Raw genomic sequence first — 23,657 nt, forward strand, 5'->3', positions numbered from 1 at the left:
ATGTGTACCACCCTACTGTGACCTTTTTTTTAACCAGTTCATATTCAGTCAAAATAAGAAAAGTGGACTTCAGATGTCATGCATTTAAGGCACAGTACAGTGTGGATTATGTTACTGAATTAGATGGGAAACATTGTGTTTATTATGCAGTGACACTATCACTGTGCTAAAAGTATACATTATATGTTGACATTACCAGGCATCACGGTATTCCCAGCTTACAGGAAAGTAATGGTCAGAAAAAGAGAAAATTAAAAATGGGACAGCTCATCATAGCAGAATGGGTTTTAAAGAAAAACTCCAACTAACGGAAAATTCTGCTTCTGTATACTACCCTCAGAGCACTTCTAGCCACCAAACGTGTATTCCCCCCCACCAAGCAATTCTCCAATTCTCTGCGGACACCGGTTGGGTGTCCCACAGTTCAATTCAGTTTTGACACTGCTTGGAGTTAGTGTCAGATCCCACAGGTTAGGGGCTCAGTCCCACGAGACTGCTGCCCCTCCTCACAGCAGTCTCAAGTAGTGGATCTTCAAGTTACCCACAGCTGCTTTCTGACTTGGTTGAAAATCGAGGGTTCCCACAACTCCCGCCTTGGGTTTGATAATATGCTAAAGTGGCTCACAAAATTCAGGAAAGCACTTAGTATTATCCATTTATAATAAAGAATACAACTCAGGAAAGTATGGAGAGGGCAATGTATGTATGGGGCAGGGTGCACAGAGTTTCCATGCTCAGTATGGAGGCATCTTTATGTAGGTACCATTGATTAAATCATTGGCCACTGATCGGTGATTGAATTCAATCTCCAGCCCTGCCCTCCTGTGAGGTCAAGGGGTGGGGCTGAAAGTTCCAAGTTTCTGGTCAACCAGTTGGTTCCCATGGCAACCAGCCCCCATTCTGTGGTTCTCAAGGAGGGGCTTGCTTTTTTTTTTTTCTTTTAAGATTTTATTTATTTATTTGACACACAGAGAGAGCGTGAGTACAAGTAGGCAGAGTGGCAGGCAGAGGGAGAGGAAGAAGCACGCTCCCCACTGAGCAGAGAGCCTAATGCGGGGGCTCAGTTCCAGAACCCTAGGATCATGACCTGAGCTGAAGGCAGATGCTTAAGGGACTGAGCCACCCAGACACCCCAAGGAGGGGCTTTCAGAAATTGTCTCATTAACATACATTTAGGTGTGGTCAAAAGGGCCTTTTTATTAGGAATAAACTCAGAAAGCTCCTTTAAGAGCTGTTTCAGGAGCACAGAAGGCCAAATATAACAAATGTTGCTTCTATCACTTTTCACTTAAGAAATTACAAGGATTTTAGAAGCTCTGTCCCAGGGACGATGGATGAAGACCAAATATGTATTTCTTAATCACAGTATCACAGGGTTTTAATTGATGAAATTGGCATTTTGCTCAGACAACAGAATATTTAAAATGGATTCTCATTGGTCAGATTAGTTGTATGAAGACATTTGGGTTGGTTGAGATGTGTTTAGGAGACTCATGCCTACATTTGAATGAACAGGGGATAAGAATCTGGTAAATCCTCAGGGATGGTCCTAAGGTTTAATCTGTAGAAGTAGTTCTGTTCCTTTCAAGGATAGCAGAACCCTGCCTATAGTTAGTCTTCACACAAGATGTGATGAGATCACCTAAAGAGGAGGAGAGGCAGGGATTTCTTTGAGCTCAGAGCATGGGATTATGAACTGTAGTGTCTACACACCCTGCTTAAGGCACTGACATTAACATCCAATACAAAAATTGGAGAGATTACTCTAAATAAAAAAGCTGCCCTGCACTCCCTACCACCACCATTGTAAGCGAACAGGGCTAAAGATAGAAAAAGGGAGCAGACAGAGGTAGAATGACTCCTTGCATCTGGAGAGCGGGGGATTATCTACCACTGTGCCGTGGAAGATAGAGTAGGTTTCACCAGGTGATGACAACTTGTACGCTGTAGGCCATAGATAACTGGATCTGGTTTGTTCATGTAGCCCAAGTAGGACCATCAAATCTCTCTAAAATTTGACCTAAGAGATATGAAGAGACCAAGTCAATTGGGTAAGTGGTTCATGCTAGACCAGCCATCACACAGGCATAATCCACAGGCATTATATAGCTAGGATGTTGCGTAGAAGACAAGAGTAGCAGAGGAAGTTTACATAAGAGGAGAAGAGACAAAATAACATCATTTTGCAAAAGAAGCTGAGACTGAGAGATCCCACAGTCTCTACCCCCATTGGAGATACAGTGGCCAAAACTCCAAAATTTGAAATTGCAACCACTCATTACTTTCCTATTGCTGCTGTAGCCTATTACCATAAACTTAGTGACTTAAAACCACACAAATTTATTATCTGACAAGTTCTTGAGGTCAGAGATCTGGAATGGGTTCCACGGGGCTGTGTTCCTTCTAGAGACTGTAGGAAAGAATCTGGTTTCTTATGTTTTCCAGCTTCTGAAGTTTCCTTGGCTCCTGACCTGCCTCACTCGGTCCTGTCTTTCTGTCGTTGCATCTCCATTCAGTGTTACCCTCCTGTCTTCCTCTCGTAAGGACTCTTGGGATTATAGTTAGGCACCCCGATCATCCAGGATAATCCTCCAATCTCAAAATGCTTAGTCACATTTATTGATCTTGTTCCTCAGGTCCGAGCACTTCTTGATTCAGATCTGCAGAGATAAACATGCTTCTCTATCTTCCACGGCACAGTGGTGGATAATCCCCCACTCTCCAGATGCAGGGAGTCCCTCCATCTCTATCTGCTCCCTTTTTCTGTCTTTAGCCCCCTGTTTGCTTACAATGGTGGTGGTAGGGAGAACTGGGCAGCTTTTTTATTTAGAATAAAACCTCCAGTTTTTGTTGGATGTTAATGTCAGTGCCTTAGGCAGGGTGTGTTCTCTTCCTTGGGCAGGTTATTAAAATGCCTTTGCCAAGATAATCCTGACCTTCATCTCTGATGCCATCCCTCTCAGGGAGACTGCCCTATTCTACCACACATATAATGAGCTTCCAGTGGTCAGTTTTTTGTGTCTGGAAAGTACAAATACCATAATCTGTCTTGCCATACCTGGTGCAACTCCTAACTGACAGATGTCGTCTATATCTCAATGGTGTGCTCAACAACCCAGTGCCCAAGGGATAAGATGTTCATTTCCCCTACCCCACCCCTGGCTTAAAATCTCTGATACCTTATCACTTACCCTAACATTGTTTAGTGGAAGCAGAACACATAGTCAAAAATCAAAAATGGTGAGGCCGCCATACAGCTGTTAATTCCCATTGACCTTGTAGGCGTGGCAACCCACACGTGGACTCCATTGTCATTTTTGTTCTATATGCAGAGTTGCTGACATTGTTGATGAAGTTTTATTAAAATTCTTAGGATTTGGGTTCCCCTGAGAATAAAAGGGAATAGACTCCCCCCCCAAAAAGCCCTTCTAAATAGCACATTTCTTATAACCATCTCTCATTTTTTCCTTTGATCACATAGAATAAAGCAAAGATATTTTTTCCTGTAACACCTTTGCTAGAAGATTGGCTTCCTTGAATGTTGGGAGTGAAGTGATCCGTCAACAAAACTGTATATGCAGATTTTATTCTCTGATTTTATGAAAAAGATCCATGGATACAAATTCTGTGGGTATCCAAATTCTATTGGTATTTAAAATCAGCTCAGATTGCCACTGTGGTGGGTAATATGTTTGAATGTTTTGGCCGCAGGAATCACATTTTAGTCAAAACGGTCAGTTCTCTTTGGCCTGAAGAGGCATTCGTACATGAGCTCACAGTGTTCATTTGCTCCCCGACTTACACACAGAATGCTTACCTTCAGGCATCCTCCCCCAACAGGACCAGGATAAAGTGACTCCACTCCTCCTCCTGATGGCCACCAGTGGTCATCAGGAGAGAGAAGACAAGGTGGTTACCCAGTGAAAGGGTAACCTCAAGTCGGGGTAGAGAAATTAGAAATCCAAATTCTTGATGAAAAAATTAAAAAACCCACCCGTAATTCCCAGATGTAAAATCTCTAGTTCTCTAAAGTGAATGGGGGCAGGGCCATGTTTGAACAGAGGTCTTCTAAGGGACTGTGTTTGTCCTTGGCTGAGGTCACACTGCCCCACCTACTTCACAGGGAAACAGTATAATTGACAACCACTGTGGGTAAGTTTCAGATTTGCTTCTTGGAGGCGGTCTAATGCTTAAAGTCTCCTCTTGTTCTTCCAAAGACTTACCAAATACAGTGAGATTGTTTAGATATACCATTATGTTCATGGAATTTATATTCCCAAGCACTCTCTCTAGCTCAGCTGCTAAAAGAGATACAACTTTGAGATTTGGTGTTTTTGTTCCACCACTTTTTTTTCTGAGCTAGACCTTTATTTTATTTTAATTTTCTTTTCTTTCCATAAGATGTCTATTGATTGGTCTATAGGGTTATTCTTTTATTTGCAGGTATATTCAGATATTAAATGCATACTGCCCTCTGTCTAAGGCAGGAGTCTTCAAACAGGTCTAAAATGCTGTCAGTTCAATTGGTCTGAAGGGTCAGATCTCAGGCCCGCCACCGTCAGTCAGTCCTTTGTGTGCTGCTGGAAGAAAGTGTTCTTTCTTGCTTTCTTTCAGAAAGAAATAATAGACCTGGGGAGATTATAAATCAAAACGTTCTTACCTTATTCAGTATCCTGAAGAAAAAAGGCTTTCCGCCTTTCTTTCTATTGTAGACAGTAACCACCCAGAGCACCATTAGCATAAATCTTGATTCGAAAATGCTGGTTCTAACTTGAGGCGAGGGGGCGGGGCACAAATTTTTTATTGAGGTTTACAGGAGGGGGCACTCGACAATTAGGTAGTTCTGGTGACTAGGCAAGGATGTTCTCCTAAGAGGGAGGAATAGTCTGTAGAATAGTAGCCATGATTTGGGCAATTTGGATTTTATCACGAGGAGTGGAGAACAGTGAGGGGCTAAGTCATTGTGTAGGAGGGAGTAGAGAAGAATAGTTGCAGGGACTCAGTGGAAACTTCTCAGTTCCTCAGGGTCTCTTACACTATTTTTAACATAAAACAAGAGTGTTTTGCAGATAAAAAGGCTATTTCATAATATTTTTGCAAGAATTGTATATTCATTTTCCTTGTAGCATATGTACCTTTGGCAGGGACATACATATCTTTGCAGTATATTGTTGAAGAACAAGAAATAGTATTCGCAATCTACCAACTCATTTAATTTCCATGCGAAGAAAGAATTGTTATGTGGTAATAGCCGAGGGTCTCAGTGTCTCACATAACAATAGGATAAGTCCTCTGGGAAAAGACCCCTTTCTTAAATTTAGAAATGCCACTACCACCAGTCACCACAAATGCCACTACTAACATCACCACCATCACCACTGAGCACTTGGCTCAGCAGTTAGAGCATTTTGAATTCCCAACATGAAATACTAATCTATTTCAGCCAATTTGTCCCATGCCATATTCTACATATATCTTAATTTTGCAGGCCTCCAAAATCCAGATACTCTGACATTAATACATCATTAATATGGTTAAGTCAGTAATTTTCTCTAATCAAATAATTTTTTTTCTAGGATGCTCCCTAAATAGTGGAGAGAGTTCATATTGCTAATTGTCTTTAACATACTTTATGTCACATTCGGTGGTGGATAAATGATGATGGATAAATTCTAAGTGATCATTTGCTTTTCCATTACTTAATTTGATCACAAGGCCTCTTTTTATTTTAATGGGTAGCAGCCTAATTCAATCTAACTTCAGCAAAAAGGGAATATAATGTAGCTATAGAGTCTATAGGTAATGTTGGTTTTAGGTGTGAGTGGTCCTGGGAGGTTAAACAATATTCTCCGGACCATTTTCCTTTATCTTTCAACTTTGCTTTCCTTTGGGTTGACCTGATTCTTGAGTCTCAGGTAGAAAATATGGGCACTAGTAGCTCTAGGCTCATGATATCTCTTCAGTTAGTGCTTTTTATACTTCCAGAAAATGTTGCAGGAAAGTCTGATTGGCTTGCATAGTAGTGGAATAATGGCTTCCCAAAGATATCCATGTCCCAATTTCTACAACCTGTGAATATATTACCTTACGTGGCAAAAGGAACTTGAAGGTGTGATTAAGTTATGGCTCAAAGATGGGTGATCACCCTGGAGTATCCAGATGGGCCTGAACTAGTCACAGGAGGGAGGCAGGAGGTCAGAGAAGAGAAAAGATGCTATGCTACTAGTTTTGAAGATGGAGGAAGGGGGCCATGAATCAAGGAATGCATGTGGCCTCTAGAAGCTAGAAAAGGCAAGGAAACACACTGCCTCCTAGAAACTCCAGAAGAACAGACCTGAGGACTCATTATAGATAATGACTTTAGAACTATAAAATAATAACTTACAACTTTTTAAGTAAGTCACTAAGTTTGTGGTAATTTCTTAGAGCGATAGGAAACAAATACAGCTTTTGATGATTGCCCATCCCTGCACCAACTGGTCAAACCTTGGTGTAGGAGTGTAAGGATGGTACACTGCTCAGATATGGGTTATGTGCACTCCCAGAGCCAGGGTTGGGATAAGTTCAGCCTAAACCACAGGCATGGAGTTTGGGGAAGGAATGAATCTGTTATGCTTCTTAGTTGCTCTGCAGCATGCATATGCATAGGTGTGTGTGTGTGTGTATGTGTGTGTTTAAATATTTATAGTCGCATGATCTAATTAGCAGTCTCTTTGGCCTCTCTTGCTGAGTGATCATTTGGTATGAAATTTCCCAATATTCTTTAGTCTCGTGTGAAGGCCACCAGTCTCATGCATCAATGCCAATTTGTGGCATTTAACCCACGTATAACTTTGAAGGCAGAAGCTGCCAATGTTTCATAGCCCTCTTCTTTTTATTGTTCTGATATATTTTATTCTTACTCCTTATTCTTACCACAGCCCATAGTTCAGATTTAGCCCATCTGAGAAACATTTTGTGCTCCTGACAAATACCTTTAGCTTTCTTTATCAAATAGCATACAACATAAGCATTCTTACCTCTTCCCCTCACCATCACAGGCTATCACATTGGTTCTGATGTAATCACTGCATTTCTGTCCCCTGGTCAAATTGTGCGGATGGATCTTCTCTTTCCAGAAATGATCCAGATTTCAAATACAAGTTATTGGTCTGATAATGAGGATCTATATACCACCTCCCGTATATTGCAAGAAAGCTCAATCTTGGGTTTACAGAAGGCATGGTTCCAGTCTTCTCAATTTATATATTCACTCACTGGTTCCAGTGACCAGATCACAAAATGATATCCTATTTCTCTCTCCCTCTGTCTGAAGATTCTAAACCCCCAAACCACTTTAATCTGGAGCCACTTCTCTTGGTACTATTTTGCTAATATTTTGGCTGCCATGGTGGATTGTCTCTTAGCTCAGTTCCTTTTTATGATTTGATTCAGGTCCAGCTGGACACCCATATGCCCCTGTGGGAAGCCATGAACTATAACTCGGTCTCTCTGCCTATTATCTTGGAGGTAGAAGACTGTGACAGTAAGGTGAAATTGTTAAAAGAAAGTCAGGCATTTGTTCCAACATGTTTTTTTTCCACTGGAGAAATGCAAGCATCTGCTGTTAATTGATGAAGGAAAGCATTCCCTACCTCTTTCTCAGCTGGAAAAACACACAACAGAGTTGTGAAGGAAGTCCATTCTATTCTTAGTTCAGGTTTGCACTATATTTTAACCCATATAATATCCATAGGGGGTGAGAATTTAGGAACGGCATTCTTTATTTTACTCATTTCATTCTCCATTCATGTAAGTGAGCTTTCACTTATAAACTCTAGGGGGTGGCCATAGGGTGTCTCTTCTGGACTCTCCTTCTTGAGCTATCCCCATAGTCCTTGATCCTCATTAACTACTTCTCTTTCATCCCAATCCCAGCCTACTCTGCTGTGGGTGCCCCTGAAATAGGTGTCCTTTTCTGTTCCACAAGATTTCTGTGCTGGACAGGTCCAGAAGATAGGAGAGGTAGGTAAAAGTGCTAGTCTGGCCTGAAAGTAGAATATAAATTTTAAAAACATCTGACACTTTATATTGTAGACGTTTATTTCCTGTCAGCACATCCCTTTACTCTTGTATCTTGTTAAGAGACTGTCCTCTGCCCACCAGACAGCCACCATTCTATCACCTAGGTGTAGAAGCTTTTGGCTTCCAGGAGGTGGGGGCGGGGTGGAAGGAAAACTCCTCTCACTATGGTTTTGTTTTTTTTTTAAAGATTTTATTTATTCATTTGAGAGAGAGCATGAAAGGGAAAGGGTAGGGGTGGAAGGGGGAAAGGGAGAAAGAACCTGAAGCAGACTCCGCACCGAACACAGAGCCTATGTGGGGCTGGATCCCACGACCAGGAGATCATAACCAGAGCTGAAACCAAGAGTTGGACGCTTAACCGACTGAGCCACCCAGGCACCTCAAAAACTCATCTCACTATGTTAAAAAAAAAAAACAAGGTGGCGTATGTTAGTTTCTACAACTTCCTGATGCCAATTTACAAACTTCATACCCACTATCTTTCCCCCTCTTTCTCTCCTGGTACTATAAAACATATGTCTATTATTTATCATCAGTTATTCCTCCAGCAGGGACCTTACTGTTTTGCTTAACTTTATGGTGCTCCTCCATCACCCGACACTCCTTAATTCTACACCTCTCAGTATTCCATGTCATTCTCTCTCTCCTTCCATCTCTCTTCTCCCACTCATAGTCATTTTGTTTATAAGTCATTCATACCAGCTCATTCTTCATTCCCTCCCACTTCTCATCACTTTGACCTTCGGATTTGTGCTCTGGTTCACTCATCTGTTCTTCAATTGTGTCTGTTCCTCAGGCGCATCTACTCAGTTCATCTACTGTGTTTTATTTCAGTTACAGGATTTAAAATTTTTAATTATTCGGATCAGTTTTTACAACAGTGTATTTTGCTACATGGATGTGATGTCTTTTTTATTAATGCCTCTGAAGATATTAATTATACTTTAAAAATCTTTCTCAATTTGTTGTATTTTTTTCCCTTAGGAGTTAGTTCTGCATATTTAGGTTGGCGCTTATATTTCAGGGTGTGATTTTCTTTAACCATTTGGTGATTCTTTGTTGTGTTCTTGTCTTTGACTTGACTTTCTCTGCTAGCTTCTGTTATTGTAGAACTTCCAGTAATTGTAAGGAAAAAACACGCTGTAAGGTAGAGGGTGTCAATAACACGTCTTATATGGGTAGTGCTCCTTGTGCCTCTTGGGTGTAGCTGGCCACTCAAGACACAGCTTTGCTTTGTGTGTGGACACAGCAAGAAGACAGCTTTCTGGGAACCAGGAAGTGGGCTCTCACCAGACATGGAATCTCCTGGCGCCTCATCTAATCTTGAATTTCCCAGCCTCCAGGACTGTGAGAAATAAATTTCTACTGTTTATAAGCCACCCAGTCCGCGTATTCTGTTCTAGTGGCAGAATTGACTAAGACAGCCTCTGAGTTGGCGTAAATCAAGATTAGAAAACAGTCACCACCAGGCTTCTTCAGATATTCAGGAATTGACTTAAAACAGTCTGTCTGAGACAAAGACATCTGAACTTCAAAATGACTGGAATTGTTGCCCAGTTTTTAAACCTTCAGTTATGCTCAGATAGCAAAGATGTATCAGAGGCTTATCAGTGAGGGTATTCATTTCTGTGTTGTGAAATTAGAAATAATCTTCAGTTTCCAAAAAGGCAGTTGAGTCAATTTTTTTTCCTATCTCCATAATGTAATACTGTGCAGACACTAACAAGGCTGATGGAGAAGATAATGTCATGGAAATATTCGTGACATAATTAATGGGGGAAAAGCACATTATAAAACAATACATGCAGAGATACCTCAAAAGCAAAAGTTAAATGCTTATACAAAGGAAAAACCATGAAACATAAAGTGATATTTTCAAAATGTTAAGATTTGGTTGGATTTATATAGCCTTTTCTGTGAAGTTAAAATTTATTGAGTGAAATGTATTACTTTTGTCATCATAAAAAGTGTTGTTATACCCATCTTTTCAAAAACACATCTATTTGGATAAAGCAAGAACCTATATAATTGTTCTGGATCATTAAGTAAGATCCTAATTCTTTCTTGAACAATTGTAGTTTTAATGAATTGATATAATAATTGAAGTGATTAATTAAAGATTGAACTAAAAATGATACCATTTAAGAGTGGAGACTAATGATCAACTTACAGTGAAAACAAAATAATGTTGAGCCTTTTATTCTTTAAATTTTGGTTGGTATATATATAATATATATATCAAACACAGGATAGCGATTGCAGCAGTGGTTACATGGACTAGACAATTCTGAGAAATTATTGCAGAAGTTATTCTTCAGTGCTAGAGGAATCTCATTGCTCACCCTGTGGGTGTCTTAGGCAGATAGCCCAACACTGCCCACTAGTGGTTGGTAGGAACAAAGCATCAATGCCAAAAAAGGGGCAGGTGTTTTGGATAAGCTTTTTTTATATCTAGGACTTTTAAATTATAATGAAAATTTTTTTATGCTTATGGAGCTTTACAATTCATAGTAAACATCCTCTTTATTTTATATATGAGAAAAACTGAGAAGGTAAATGAGTAGCCTTAGATCCCACAGCTACATTGTGATAAAGATGGTGCTAGAACCTGAGACTCCATTGTCCCTTGCCAGCATAATTTTTGCCCATCTGGGCTGCATCAGCTTTAAATTATTTCTGCTGGTATCCTGTAAGTCCAAAGTATTTGTCAAACATATTTCTGAGTTGTGGACTCAGTTACGCATAGGAAGCTCATAGCTCCTCATTAGTTTCAACTCTCCCTTAACTTTGCCTGGTGATCTGGGATACTTTGGTTATAGATAGGCCTTTAAATTTGGGACCCTATTTATTTATTCCAGTTAATGCTACATAGATGAGATGGGCAGATGGTTAATTTAAAACATCACCCAGATATTTGGTTATTGCTGATGAGATAAAGCCAACACATGAAGGCTGAACTTTCTGGAAATGCACTCCTTGTCCCTGATAGCAATGGTAACTGGTAGGATCTAGTATCATTTATTGCAGACATATTTTCTTTATTAAAAGGTCATGTTGTTTGTTGAGTTAAGGCTTGTGGTTTCAGTTTCTTGATCTCCTTGACACCCAAAGGTAGAATTGTGGCCTTCATGTCATGCATTTTCTTGTGGAATAGGCAGCAAGTGAAACCACAAAGGTGTTAATAAATGAGATGGCGATACAGTAAGTCTAATGATTTGATAGGATGTGTTTATCTGCACATCTCCTCTTCATTTGGTCTTACTCCCTCCCCCGACTGCATTTAGATATGAGAGCACTTTACTCATTAATTTTCAAGTCTATAACTGGAAGGAAACTCACCTGCGTTTTGAACTGATTTGTATTAGAGTTCACTGAAATGAGAAACTTATGATTAATGCCTCTAGGTGGTGCCTGTGACCTGTATTTGGATTCAGTAGCTTTGTATGTCAGGCAGAGGAAGAACACTATAAAGGAGAGGGGTTGAGGGGAGAGAATGAGTGTGTATGTTTGTGTGTTCCACTTTCCAAGCTCTGTAGGGAGGCAGTGTTAAAGACCAAAGAGTGAGCTCGGGGACCTATGTGGTTATTCAGCCCTCATTTTTCCAATACCCTTTGTTTTTTCACTCCTCGGAAAGAGAGTTCACAAAGTTGACATAAATAAGGGGGTGAAACTGAAGAAGGAAATTTGAAGTTTTTAAACCTTATGACTAACAATTTATGTTTTTAGGGGTGATAAAATGACTCTATCATGTATATATTGCATATAAAATTTGTCTAATGAGCATCCACAGAAGGCATTCTGTTAGCATTTTACTCTCTTTCTTTGTAAAGACATAAGTATGCATAGCCAGTGTGCATAGCCAGTCTTTTCCTCTCCTTTTGTGTTTTAGCCCTCTTCACTGCAGCTTGGGAAGGTAGAGTTGATCCCTCAGGTGTTTTTTCTAAATTGACATCATGTGTGATCGGAGGTTCTGTTAGTGTTACAGTGTAACTAAGGCGACTGTGCATATGTCACTCTAAAAAGGAGAGCGGGAAGGACCTTTAGAGATTAGCAAGAGTTTTCAAATCCTTGGTTTTTGTGATCAATAACCTTTCAAGCATTGATTGCCTAATCACATCTTGGGTTTAGAATAATTAAACAAACAAGGTCACATAAGTCTGTAATTAACAGAGCCTGGACAACTGTCTCCAGATTTCACTATCTTTCTACCATATCCACTTTTTCAATGGATTTCAGTGGATTTTCAGTGATTTCATAGACCACAAATTTGGGGGGTCAGTTTAGGATTGTCAGTGTTTTACTTAGTAAGGACATTAAAGCCACCTCTAATACCATGTCACCACTGCTTCATAAAAGAAAGGATTTTTTTAAAGATTTATTTATTTATTTGAGGGAGCAAGAGAGTGAGAGAGAACATGAGCTGGTTGGGGAGGGGCAAGGGAGAGGAGAGGGAGAATCCCAAGTAGAGTCCGGGCTGAGTGTGGAGCCCAATGTAGGTTGAAATGGGGCTTGACTTGGGGCTCAATCTAAGGTCCCTGAGATCATGACCAGAGCTGAAATCAGGAGTCAGACGCTTAAGTTACTGAGCCACCGAGGTGCCCCAAAAGAAGGGATATTTTAACATCATGAGGGTAAGAAGGATTTAATCTCAGAATCGATGGCAATCTTTTAATTTAATAATTTAACTTTATGTAAAACTCTACGTTGTTCATCTTACCAAGGACAAATGAGATTCTCTTAGTTTGTTGGTAATCCATGAGCAGCAGTGGAGAACTACTGATCTAGGACAATCTCTTCATTTTTTGGATGGAGAAATTGAGGTCCAAATAAATTAAGTGATTTGTTTAAGGTCATATGTCTTGCATGTAGCAGAGAACTGAGTTTTTGTTATTAATTCAATAGATAGAAACTTGGATGGCTCTCTCCCCATTTTTCTCTTTTTTCAGCTGTTGCTGAGTGAAGGACACATACAAAAGCTAAGAAAAGGCAGTATATGTCCGGCAGAAAATAGATCCATAATGAACTTTTTCAATTCTGTGTCATAATGGCATTTTTATTTTCTGTGAAATCTAACTCGTTTCTCTTTTCCCCTTGTCCTGTTTCCTACTTTTCCATTTTTTCTTTCCCCAGCATTATAGAGGTATAATTGAAAAATAGAAGTGAATATATTTAAAGTAGACAACATGATGATTTGATATGTGTACACAATGTGAAATGATTATCACAATCAAGATAATGAACATATCCATCACCTCAGACAGATACCATTTTTGTGTGTGCGGTCCATTTTGTTTGAGTCCTATTTAGAAATACGTCAGTGTGAATTCAAGGGAAAGGAATAATGTTTACTGAGTACTTGCTCTGTGACAGGGATTTTGCTAGGTGTTTTACCTAGTTATTTCATCTTTGCATGTCTCACAGCAACGACTGCAAACTGGGTGAATAACATTAAATGCCAAAATTTTCCACACCATTGAGTTTCCTTGTGTTTGGTCTTTTCTGTAGAAATACAGAACATACAGAACAGTATCTTCTTGCCATCTGGAATTAATGATATTATTGCCTGTCTACGAATTCTCCCTGGTTCTTCATTTTACTATAGCTCTGGTCAAAAGAGGGACTTTTTAGAATGACCAGACAGTGTTGGTGGAGGGAACTAAATCGAGATGAGCTACATTTGTATGCAAATTAATGAAGGGGAGGGAGAATAAAGTCAATGAGTGCCATTTCATCTTTTGAAATCATTTCCCATGTAGAAAAATGGGTGAAAATTCCCAAGTAACCAGTCTTCACTAATATGACCACCAGGGGGTGTTCAATACTGTCAGATTTTGGTGGTTCTGTCTTCAGTAAAATCACAGCACCACAGGTTTTCTGTAATTACGTCTTTTCTGTCTGTACTTTCTTTTTCAGAATGTCCATCCTTTCTAGGCAGATATTTTGTCTTTAATATGTTGACTTTTAGAGCTTCAATAATATTCCATGGAAAATAAATAGTCCTTTTATGAGATTAGACTATATATTACACATGAAGTATTGAATTTACTAGTTACCTTGACCATTGCTTCTTTTTTTTTTTTTAAGATTTTATTTATTTATTTATTTGACAGAGAGAGAGACAGCCAGCGAGAGAGGGAACACAAGCAGGGGGAGTGGGAGAGGAAGAAGCAGGCTCCCAGCGGGGGAGCCTGATGCGGGGCTCGATCCCAGAACGCTGGAATCACGCCCTGAGCCGAAGGCAGACACTTAAGGACCGAGCCACCCAGGCGCCCCTTGACCATTGCTTCTTAAGATAACCTTTCTAGAGCCTTCCATGAAGTGTGATATAGGATAAACATATCACGGGAATGCCCTCTGCCTCTCACCTCTAATTTTCTCATTTTCTTTGGTTCCAGCCCATCCTTTACAGCCAAATTTAAATTCCTTTCTGCTTAATAAAATATTTTCTAGCTGTTTGATTCTAGAGAACTTTCTTCTAAACTCTTACAGCGTTTAGGGGTCAGTTCCTAATTCCGCACTTAGTACTGTGTTGTCTAACACCATTAGCATCTCCACTGCATTCCTTCCTCTGTAGGGTTAAGAACTCAGGAGAAGCGGTTGAAAACCTTCTCTCCAGGCCACAGTGGTATAGGAGTGAAACTAGGGTCTCAATGACAGTGGTAAAACATAAATCAGGCTCCATCCTCACCCATTGTGTGAGAACTCTAGCTCCCCCTGATTCTTCCAAGCTAGTTCTGTGAGTCAGCGTCGGTTTCCTTCCACGGGTGCATCTGTCAATCAGTGGCTGTCAGGAGGAGTTGGTGCTCACTGTTTCCCTGCAGTGATGCCATTGCTGCTGCCCCCAAAAGCATCGAGTCTCTGCTGTGCAGTGTCTGTGCTGCCCGTCATACTGGCCTCCTCTCTAGCTCCTTTTGCCGGAAAATGTCTAGTGTTTGTTGCCCTTAATTCACCCTTTTAAAAATGAAAAGCCATGTTTTATTTATTTTTTTTTTCGAATTTACAAAGCCCAAGGTCCTTGAAAAGTTTTAAATACAGAAATGTTTTTCTCTATGTTGAGGTATAAGTGTATGTGTATATACTTGTGTGTGTTTACGTTAGACTTTTTGTTTTTACAAAACAGGTATATTACTGTATAATTTAAATAATTTATTTCACAAAAGTCTGTGTCCACAAAATAAAACAATCTCACAATCTCAAATAACAATGGCTTGGGTCATACTTTTCCCTGGGTGTTTTTTTCTCACGTGTCCTGAAACTCCCCCAGGTCTCTTACACCCTTACCTCAGTCTCCTAGTTGCTCTCCTGCATCTGCCATCTGAGACTGAATACAGCCCTGAGGGCCATAGGCTGCATCCCCCAGACCCAGAAGAATTTTGCCAGGAACTCAACTGCCCCCAGGCATTTCCTCACTGTGGAGGCACCACTGTCATGGTGTTCTTCATGCCCTACTTGCTCCTGGTGAGAGTATCTGTGGATCCACACTTTGAGGTGTGAAAGAGGATACTTCTCAGCATCATGCTTCATGAGGTGCCCACAACAAAAATGCCTGCCTTAAGGTGGACAATTTTCGATTCACTGATTGATTCATCGACTCATTTTTTTCTTTCATTCAAGAAAAATGTTTGTTGAGTACTAACTCCATGTCAGGGACAATGCTAAGAGCTGGATAGACATTTCCCAGCTGGTGTCCTCACCTGAAGCAGGGTGGAGAGTGGTGGTGAGAGTCTGTGTTGGAACAGGTTCCAGCATTAGGTGCATACTGGTCCTGAAACCCACATTCCCTTCAATGACTTTGGCCATTGGTCTCAGTTCTGGTGATCCATGCCTAACCTTTCTTATGTGGGTTTCCTTGTGGGCAGCAGCTTATCTTGTTGACATCTGGCTTTGGTTTAGATATCTCCCATCCTAGTTCATCAGACATGTTTATGTATCTTTGACTCTTGAGAGTGTGGCTTTGGGATTCGTTTCATTTTTTACCAGGAGGCACCTTTTACTTCCTATACATTTATAAAAGCAGATGGTTCTACTCAACTCCACCAAACAGACCAGAGCTCTAAATTCAATTGCTATGTTGAGAGAGAAACATAATTCTTCTAATCTACAGAATCTGAGCCCTGATTCAGCTGTAATATCCTGTAATTGTGTGTGTGTGTGTGTGTGTATATAATTTTGAATTATTTTCTCCTCCTCCTCCACTTCCTCCCAACTTAACTTTATATATAATAAATGCTAGCATTTAAATCGCAGTCCACACTTATTTCTTTAGGAATGGCTTCTAAGAGTAGAATTACTGGCTCTTATTAAACAGGAAAATTTTTTCCATTATTTTTCACCGATTTTCCTTTCTCAGCAATGTATGAGAACTATCTCGCTGTATCTTTATTAATGATGACTTTTAGCTTTTATTATTTTGGTATTTTGATAGAAGCATTGTTTTAATTTATATTTTTTAGTTACCACCGAGAATGTACATTTTAATATGCTTGTTGGCTTTTATATTTCTATTAGCTTTAATGCTTTTCATGATGATTTATGAACTTGCTTTATATGGTAAGCATAATCCCTTTGTCATAATTGTGCCAAGAGTTCTTTCTCTATTATGTTGTCTTCATATTGGCTGTAGCATTTTTGATAGGCGTAAACGTAAAATTTTTATATGTCCAATTTTTTAATATTTTTTTTTCTTTTTTAAAAGATTTATTTAGTTGAGAGAGAGAGAGAGAGCATGAGCAGGAGGGGCAGAGGGAGAGGAAGAGAGAATCCAAAGTGGACTCTATTCTCAGCATGCAGCCTGACGCAGGGCTCGATCTCATGACCCTGAGATCACAACCTGAGTCAAAACTGGGTCAGATGGTTAACCAACTGCACCACCCAGGTGCACTGAGACCAGCTTCTCTTAATCAACCCTTTACCGTTCTTTGCATGGTCAAATACCTCTTCCTCAAGGATTTAATTTTACTTCCTTGAAAGAAGGGTGAACTTATAGGAGATGCAATTTTTTAATATTTTTTGTGATATCCTAGGAAGTATCATTCACATCCAGATATCAGTAAAATATACACATATATTTTTCCATTTAAATGTTTTATTTTAAAGCCATTTTAAAAACATGAAGTTTTTTAGATTTTATAGAATGGCCTCTTTTTTCCCTCAAAGGTTGATCTAGTATACCTTACATTCTTTGTTGAATAACTACTTTTTCCTCTTGTTTTTGCCTTTGTGATATATTACATTTTTTTTATGAACTATGGTTATTTTAGGTTTGTCAATTTTGTTTGATTGTTGGTTTGTCTCTTTCCCAGTATAACATTGACTTAATTACTATGATTTAAAAATAAATGTTAATAGTTGGTAAAGCAAGACTCTTTTATTACTGCATTAAAAAATTATTCTGCATTCTTGTCTATTTATAGTTCTAGGTTAAATTAGAATAATTTTGTAATGTTGTTAGGATTTTTCATTACTCCATTTGATAACTTTTTATGGAGTCCTTCACTATGCCAGACATTCCTTATTCTAGGCACTGGGGATGGAATGCAGTTGTGTACAAGATAGGCAGTTACTGCTGTCATGGGGTTCCCAGTCTCATACAGGACACAGACAATAGATGAAAACAGGAGTAGCTATACAGCGCAATGTCAGGTGGTGATAGGTGTGGCAAACAAAAAAGCAGGGAAAAGGCAGAGAATGATGGAGATGGTATTAGGTAACATTGTTTGAGAATGTTTCTATGAGGAGATGGTATTTGAATAAAGTGAAAGAGAGTACCTAGAAAAGAATAGCCACAGGCAGAGGGGTCACAGGTGCCCGGTGGTCAGAGGAGCAGGAGGAAGGCTTATGTGATCCAAGGGAGTGAGGGGTGGTGATAAGTTCAGAGATGTAGTTAGTCAAGGGCCAAATCATGTGCAGCCCTGTATGGCCTGGAAAACACCTTGGATTTTGGTCAGATGTTTTGATTAAGATTATGAAACATTTATAAATTAATTTGGGAAAGAATGCCTGTATTTTCAGAATTCCATTTTTCTATTAAAGAGAAACCATAAGAGACCCTTAACTCTAGGAAACAAACTGAGCATTGCTGGAGGGGAGGTGAGTGGGGGGTTGGGGTAACTGGGTGATGGACATTAAGGAGAGCACTTCATGTAGCGAGCACTGGGTGTTATATGCAACTGGTGAATCACTAAACTCTACCTCTGAAACTAATAGTACACTATATGTTAATTGATTTTAAATAAAAAAGAAAATATGTCTCTCACCATGTTTTCTTTTCCTTTTATTCCCTCCACTTCCTTCTTTTTCACACTTAATAGTAAAAATATGTCATGTTTTGAGGCACCTGGGTGGCTCAGTAGGTTAAGCTTTGGACTCTTGGTTTTGGCTCAGGTCATGATCTCAGGGTCCTGGGATCAAGCCCCTGCCTCAGGCTTTGGGCTCAGCGGGGAGTCTCTTTGTTTCTCTTCCTCTCCCTCTGCTCCTCCCCCACGATCTCTCTCCCTCTCAAAATAAATACATAAGTGTTTTAAAAATATATGTTATTTTTTTAATAGTAATTTTTTTATTATGTTGTTAGTCACCATACAGTACATCCCTAGTTTTTGATGTAATATTCCATGATTCATTACTTGCGTATAACACCCAGTGCACCATGCAATATGTGCCCTCCTCAATACCCATCACCCGCGTATCCCAATCGCCTACTCCTCCCCTCTGAAGCCCTCAGTTTCTTTCCCAGAGTCCATAGTCTCTCATGGTTCATTCCCCCTTCTGTTTACCCCCCACTTCATTCTTCCCTTTCTTCTCATACCGATCTTTTTAATGTAGTTCTTCATATATTTTTAGCTTATTTCTAGATATTTTATATGTGTTTAATAGTACTGTCAGTGGACTATATATTCTATTGCATTTTCTAACATACTTTCTGGTGTACAAGAAAATGTGGATATATATTGTATATCTTACACATGAGTACTAAGTTTGAGATTTCCAATTAATGAACAGTTTTGTTTGTTTATTTATTTTAAGATTTTATTTATTTATTTGAGAGAGAGCATGCATGTGTGCCCATGAGCAGGGGAAGGAGCAGAACAGGAGCAGAACAGGAAGGAAAGGGAGGGGGAAAGAATCTCAAGCTGACTCCCTGCTGAGCCCAGAGCAGTCAGTGGCTCGATCTCATGACCCTGAGATCATGACTTGAGCTGAAACCAATAGTCAGACGTTTAACTGACTGAGCCACCCAGGCATCCTTATGTAAACAGTTTTGATTTCATCTTCTAGTATAATGATAATTTGTCCTCTACATCTACATAGTTCTAGCTCAAGGGTGATATTGGATAGATATCTTTGCTTATTTATTATTTATAAAAATTACTCTAGATGTATGTTTAATATAAGGTTATTATTGGCCACTGTTTCTTCACATTTTTTCTGCCCCTTCCACTCTGTTCTTTCCTCTGTGATTCCTATTGTACATATGTTGATAGCTTGTTTCCCACAGCTGTCAGAGGCTCTGTTCATTTTTTTCATTCATCTTCCTTTCTGTATAATCTCAATTGACCTAATTTCAAGTTTTCTGATTCTTTGTTCTACCAGTTCTGCTATGAAAAAGCAGTTGAGAGTCACTTTGGTGTGGGCACTACTTTACCTATAATGCGTATGGGAGGCCTCTTAGGAGGTGACATTTGAGTTAAGACTTGGTTATAGTAAAATCTGTTTCCTAAAGATGGTGGGGCATTCTCCAACTGAATTGCAGACTCTGCTTCCATGGGTTGGAGAAGGGGGTTGATCCTTCCCTGGGCATCTCCATGAACCAGTACACTTGATGGGAATTTCTGTGTTCCTACTTTAGCTCTCCAGATGTGCAATACAGATAAATGTTCTAGTTCTGAGAACTTTGTTTTTTAATAAATCATTGCCAGTTGTTCTAAAACCCCTTCCATTTGCAAAGGAACCTTTATTATTTAGGCAGACTTGAATTTCTCATGGAGAGGTGGGAGGAATTAATTATAGTTTCAACACACGTTGGCATGCTTGGAACTATTCAAAAGGAAGTCAAAGAATTTTGAGAATTTAAGCCAAGATACTTATTTCATCTTAATAATGTTGTGACTTGATGTTTATTTTACCGGTAAATATTCCCATAAGTATCAGGTAATTGGGCTTTGTTCTATGGCCTGAAGGCCAATATTCCTGAACTTGGTGAAACCAACTGAAAAATGAATTCCAAAGATGGAATTTCTCCATGGAAAATATGTTGCTTCCAGACCTTGGTATTCACACCTAAGGCCTGTTGGCAGCTGTTCTTTGGCCAGCTGAAGCAGGCATGGTGGTACATAAAGGCAGTTTCTATGGAAACCTGAACCCAAATGATATTGGGGCTTGGAAGATCAAAGGCAACTCCCTGAATTGTTTGGAGAGCCCAATGAAGGTTTCAGAACTTTATTGTTCTCCACAGAAAACACTACAGCCAAGACTTTGAAATGTTTTCTTCTCCAGGTGCATTAAAACTATGTGCACAGAATAGAAATTTCTAGTTTGCTCATGAACTTATCTGTTGTAATTATTTTACCAGCTATTTTACAACATCCATCTCTGTCATAAAGAAAATTGTCATCTTCCATTTTTACTTTTCTCATCTTTATTTTAGTAAATAGGTGAAGCAATAAGACACGCAGAATATGCTGAGCCTATAAATTTGGTAGCAGATATTGATTTCTTTTCGTAAATCACAGATAACCTATGCAGTATATTATTTTCCTCACACACTCTTCGTAATATATACAAATGACCGTGTTTCCAGATGCACACACAGCTTAGCAGAAATTAAAGTGGCAGAAAATATTTTCCCATGAATGTGTCTTCCTAAGAGTGCATTTTATTTTTTGTTTTGTGGAGCTTGATTTAGACTTATTCCTTCTGATAAGCTCCCGTTTTATAAAAGTCCTAAGGAATGACAATGGGGCATTTTCTTCCTGGCTGATGGAGATTGTCAAGGTAAAATATCGGAACATCCCACATTTGTCTGCAGGGATATGCATCCTTGGTTTCAAGGGCCACTTTAGAGTCAACTGGATATTATGGTTAGTTGCAGTAGTCAAAAGCATCATATTCACCATGAAGACTGGATATATTACACCAAGACTTACAATTACATTAATCTGTGTACATGAAATATGGAGAGAGGGAATGGTATAATTTGAGGAAGCTCTCTATGAAGTATTTATTTAAACTTCCAAGGCCTTTACTTCTCACAGGCATCCAGACCCAAAGTAATCAAGTTACCTAGACTATATTTACTAAAGTCTGCTTTTCTTACTATTCCTGAAGGGAGCATGCCATCTCTACTCCTCTCTGAGACAGATCCATTTAGCGCCAGCCACATTGCCAGTCTAGTTCTACATATTTTCCTTACTTTCCACTCATGCTTTCTTCCCTCACAATTGCCAGAATCTCCTTGCCTCATACTTCTATGTTCTCCTTTCTCCACCACAAAGAACGGACTTTTGAATTAGGATTGTGATATACCTCAGTCAGGTTTTTAACTTCTCTCCATGCAAAGCATTATGTTTGAATAGTGAGCTATAACTAGGGTTTAAATCAAACTGGCAAACTGGCTGTTTGCCATTTAATACAGAAGAATCATAGGATGAAAAGATATAGAAAGGATTTTGGAGAGTATCAATATTTTGCAATCATTTTTCACTAGAGGACTTCTGCAGAGGAGAAAGAGCCAATTCAGCAGATGTCTGGAGGCACAGAGAAAGTTCCACTCAGAATGAACATAATGTATAATGCCTTTGAAGTTCACTATTTTATCTTTAAATATTTCTGCAACTTTAAGTTGATATCAAATTATATCTTTACTTGTTTTCTAATAAAAGTAGTTTTACAATTACATACCACTAAGTACAATTGTCCCTATTTATCCTTCACCTCTGTGTAGCATCTAGCACATATCCATATACCTCGAGGAGTTTGTAAATCCCAATACAAAAAACACAGACTGGACAATTATGTCCTGTGGTAAGTGAGCGAACTAAGATTTAGAAATCTAGAAATTTGCTTTAAGATCACCATGGTAGAATCAACATACAAATTCAAGTCCAATGACTTCCAGCCCAGTGAATTTCTCATCAAACTCAGACATATGTTTCACCCTGATAACTTGTCCACCTGGGTTCCTAAGAAACCAAGGTTTCTATAAATCAGGAAAGTCTTTGGAACCTGACTGACTTCATTTAACCTGGTTTCCATGCCATATAATTATACCTGCAAAACTACTGTAAGAGTAATTGTGCATCTGTATATGCCTTTGTCAGCAGCCTTGCTCAAAAGGGGAATTATGAGGGTGTGTGTGTGTGTGTGTGTGTGTGACAGTAGATGAGAGGCGAGGTGGTGAGTTGTGGTGGTGGCAGCAGAGATGGGTAGCATTCAACACTACATCATCATATTTTCTCATTTTCTGAAACCACTGCTCTTTCCTGAAACCCATAAGGCTGGTTTTGGCTTTAAGATGCTGAAGGAAAGCATTATTTAGTGAGTACTGCAGGGGCTGATTCTTGTGGAACTCCTGAGAGTTAGATTTGGCTGATGTCAACATTTTCATAAGATTTTAAATTTTCAGAGACATTTTGTACTTTACTTGTGAGATTGCTATTAATAGTCTTGTTCTCTGTCTTCCAGATAAAACTCATGGATAAAAAGAAGAATTTCGTTTGTTCCACATGGAAGAAACAAAATATACTTGAGTGACTGAATAGATGGACGAACCTTTGTGGATAATCATTAATCAAATTTATGTCGCCGTATTCATGAATAAGAGAAATTTGCTCTTCTAAACTAAATTGATTAGAAGAGGTAATATTATGTCCCTTGAAAAATTATAATACAAATAAAATGTATACACTCTAACCTACTAAGCAGAAATAAGGAAAAACCCTTATTGCTTCCTTTCATAGGTGAGATTAGAGAATTCTGGTTCCTCTCTTTGGTCAAGTGAACTACTCATAGGTATTGATTATATGAAAGCATTTATCAAATGATCCTGGACTTCTCAGGATACCTTTTTCAGTGCCAGCCACTCAGGTAGAAGTTGGGAATATAAAAATAACTAAGGTCAGTTAGCCTCAAGCTTCTTACAGTCCAGTGGAAAAACAGCTACATGAATAATAACCCAACAAAGTTTCATGCTGGTGATAAAACCAGAAGAGGAATTGCAGTAATTGCTGTTATCTTGAGGGGCTAAGGAGGGTTTCACTGAGAAGATAAGTTGAAATGCAAGAATGTATAAACACTTTCTTCCAGGCAGAAAAAGGAAAAGTGGAAGGAGGAAAGCAATAGCAAGGAGATCTTTGAAAGTGGGAAAGTGCTGTGATCTGTTGGGAAAATGAGAAAGAGAAAAAAGCTAAGTGCAGATCAGATTGAGAAGGGTGCTTATGGCATGCCAGCATAATCCTGGGAGCCAGCCAAGGTTTTCAACCAAAAAAAAATCATCGAGTGGGTTTGGGCTCTTTAAAAAGATATCTCTGATGGGAGCTTGTAGAATTGATTGGGTAATGGGTGGTGTGAGAAAATTGGAGAGAAGGGGACCAGTATTA

General features: G+C 39.2%; 1 long non-coding RNA gene across 7 annotated transcripts in view; it reads left to right on the plus strand.

Annotated features, from left to right (window-relative positions):
- Positions 1-23,657, plus strand: part of LOC103665302 — a 150,385-nt gene that overhangs the window by 3,881 nt on the left and 122,847 nt on the right. For all 7 annotated transcript variants that reach the window (XR_569259.2, XR_569261.2, XR_005833443.1 and 4 more), the window contains one exon: positions 22,744-22,917. This is a non-coding gene — a long non-coding RNA (uncharacterized LOC103665302). The remainder of the gene's footprint in view (positions 1-22,743; positions 22,918-23,657) is intronic.

The sequence above is a fragment of the Ursus maritimus genome, unplaced genomic scaffold (genome assembly GCF_017311325.1).
Source record: "Ursus maritimus isolate PB19 unplaced genomic scaffold, ASM1731132v1 scaffold_8, whole genome shotgun sequence".
Lineage (NCBI taxonomy): Eukaryota > Metazoa > Chordata > Mammalia > Carnivora > Ursidae > Ursus > Ursus maritimus.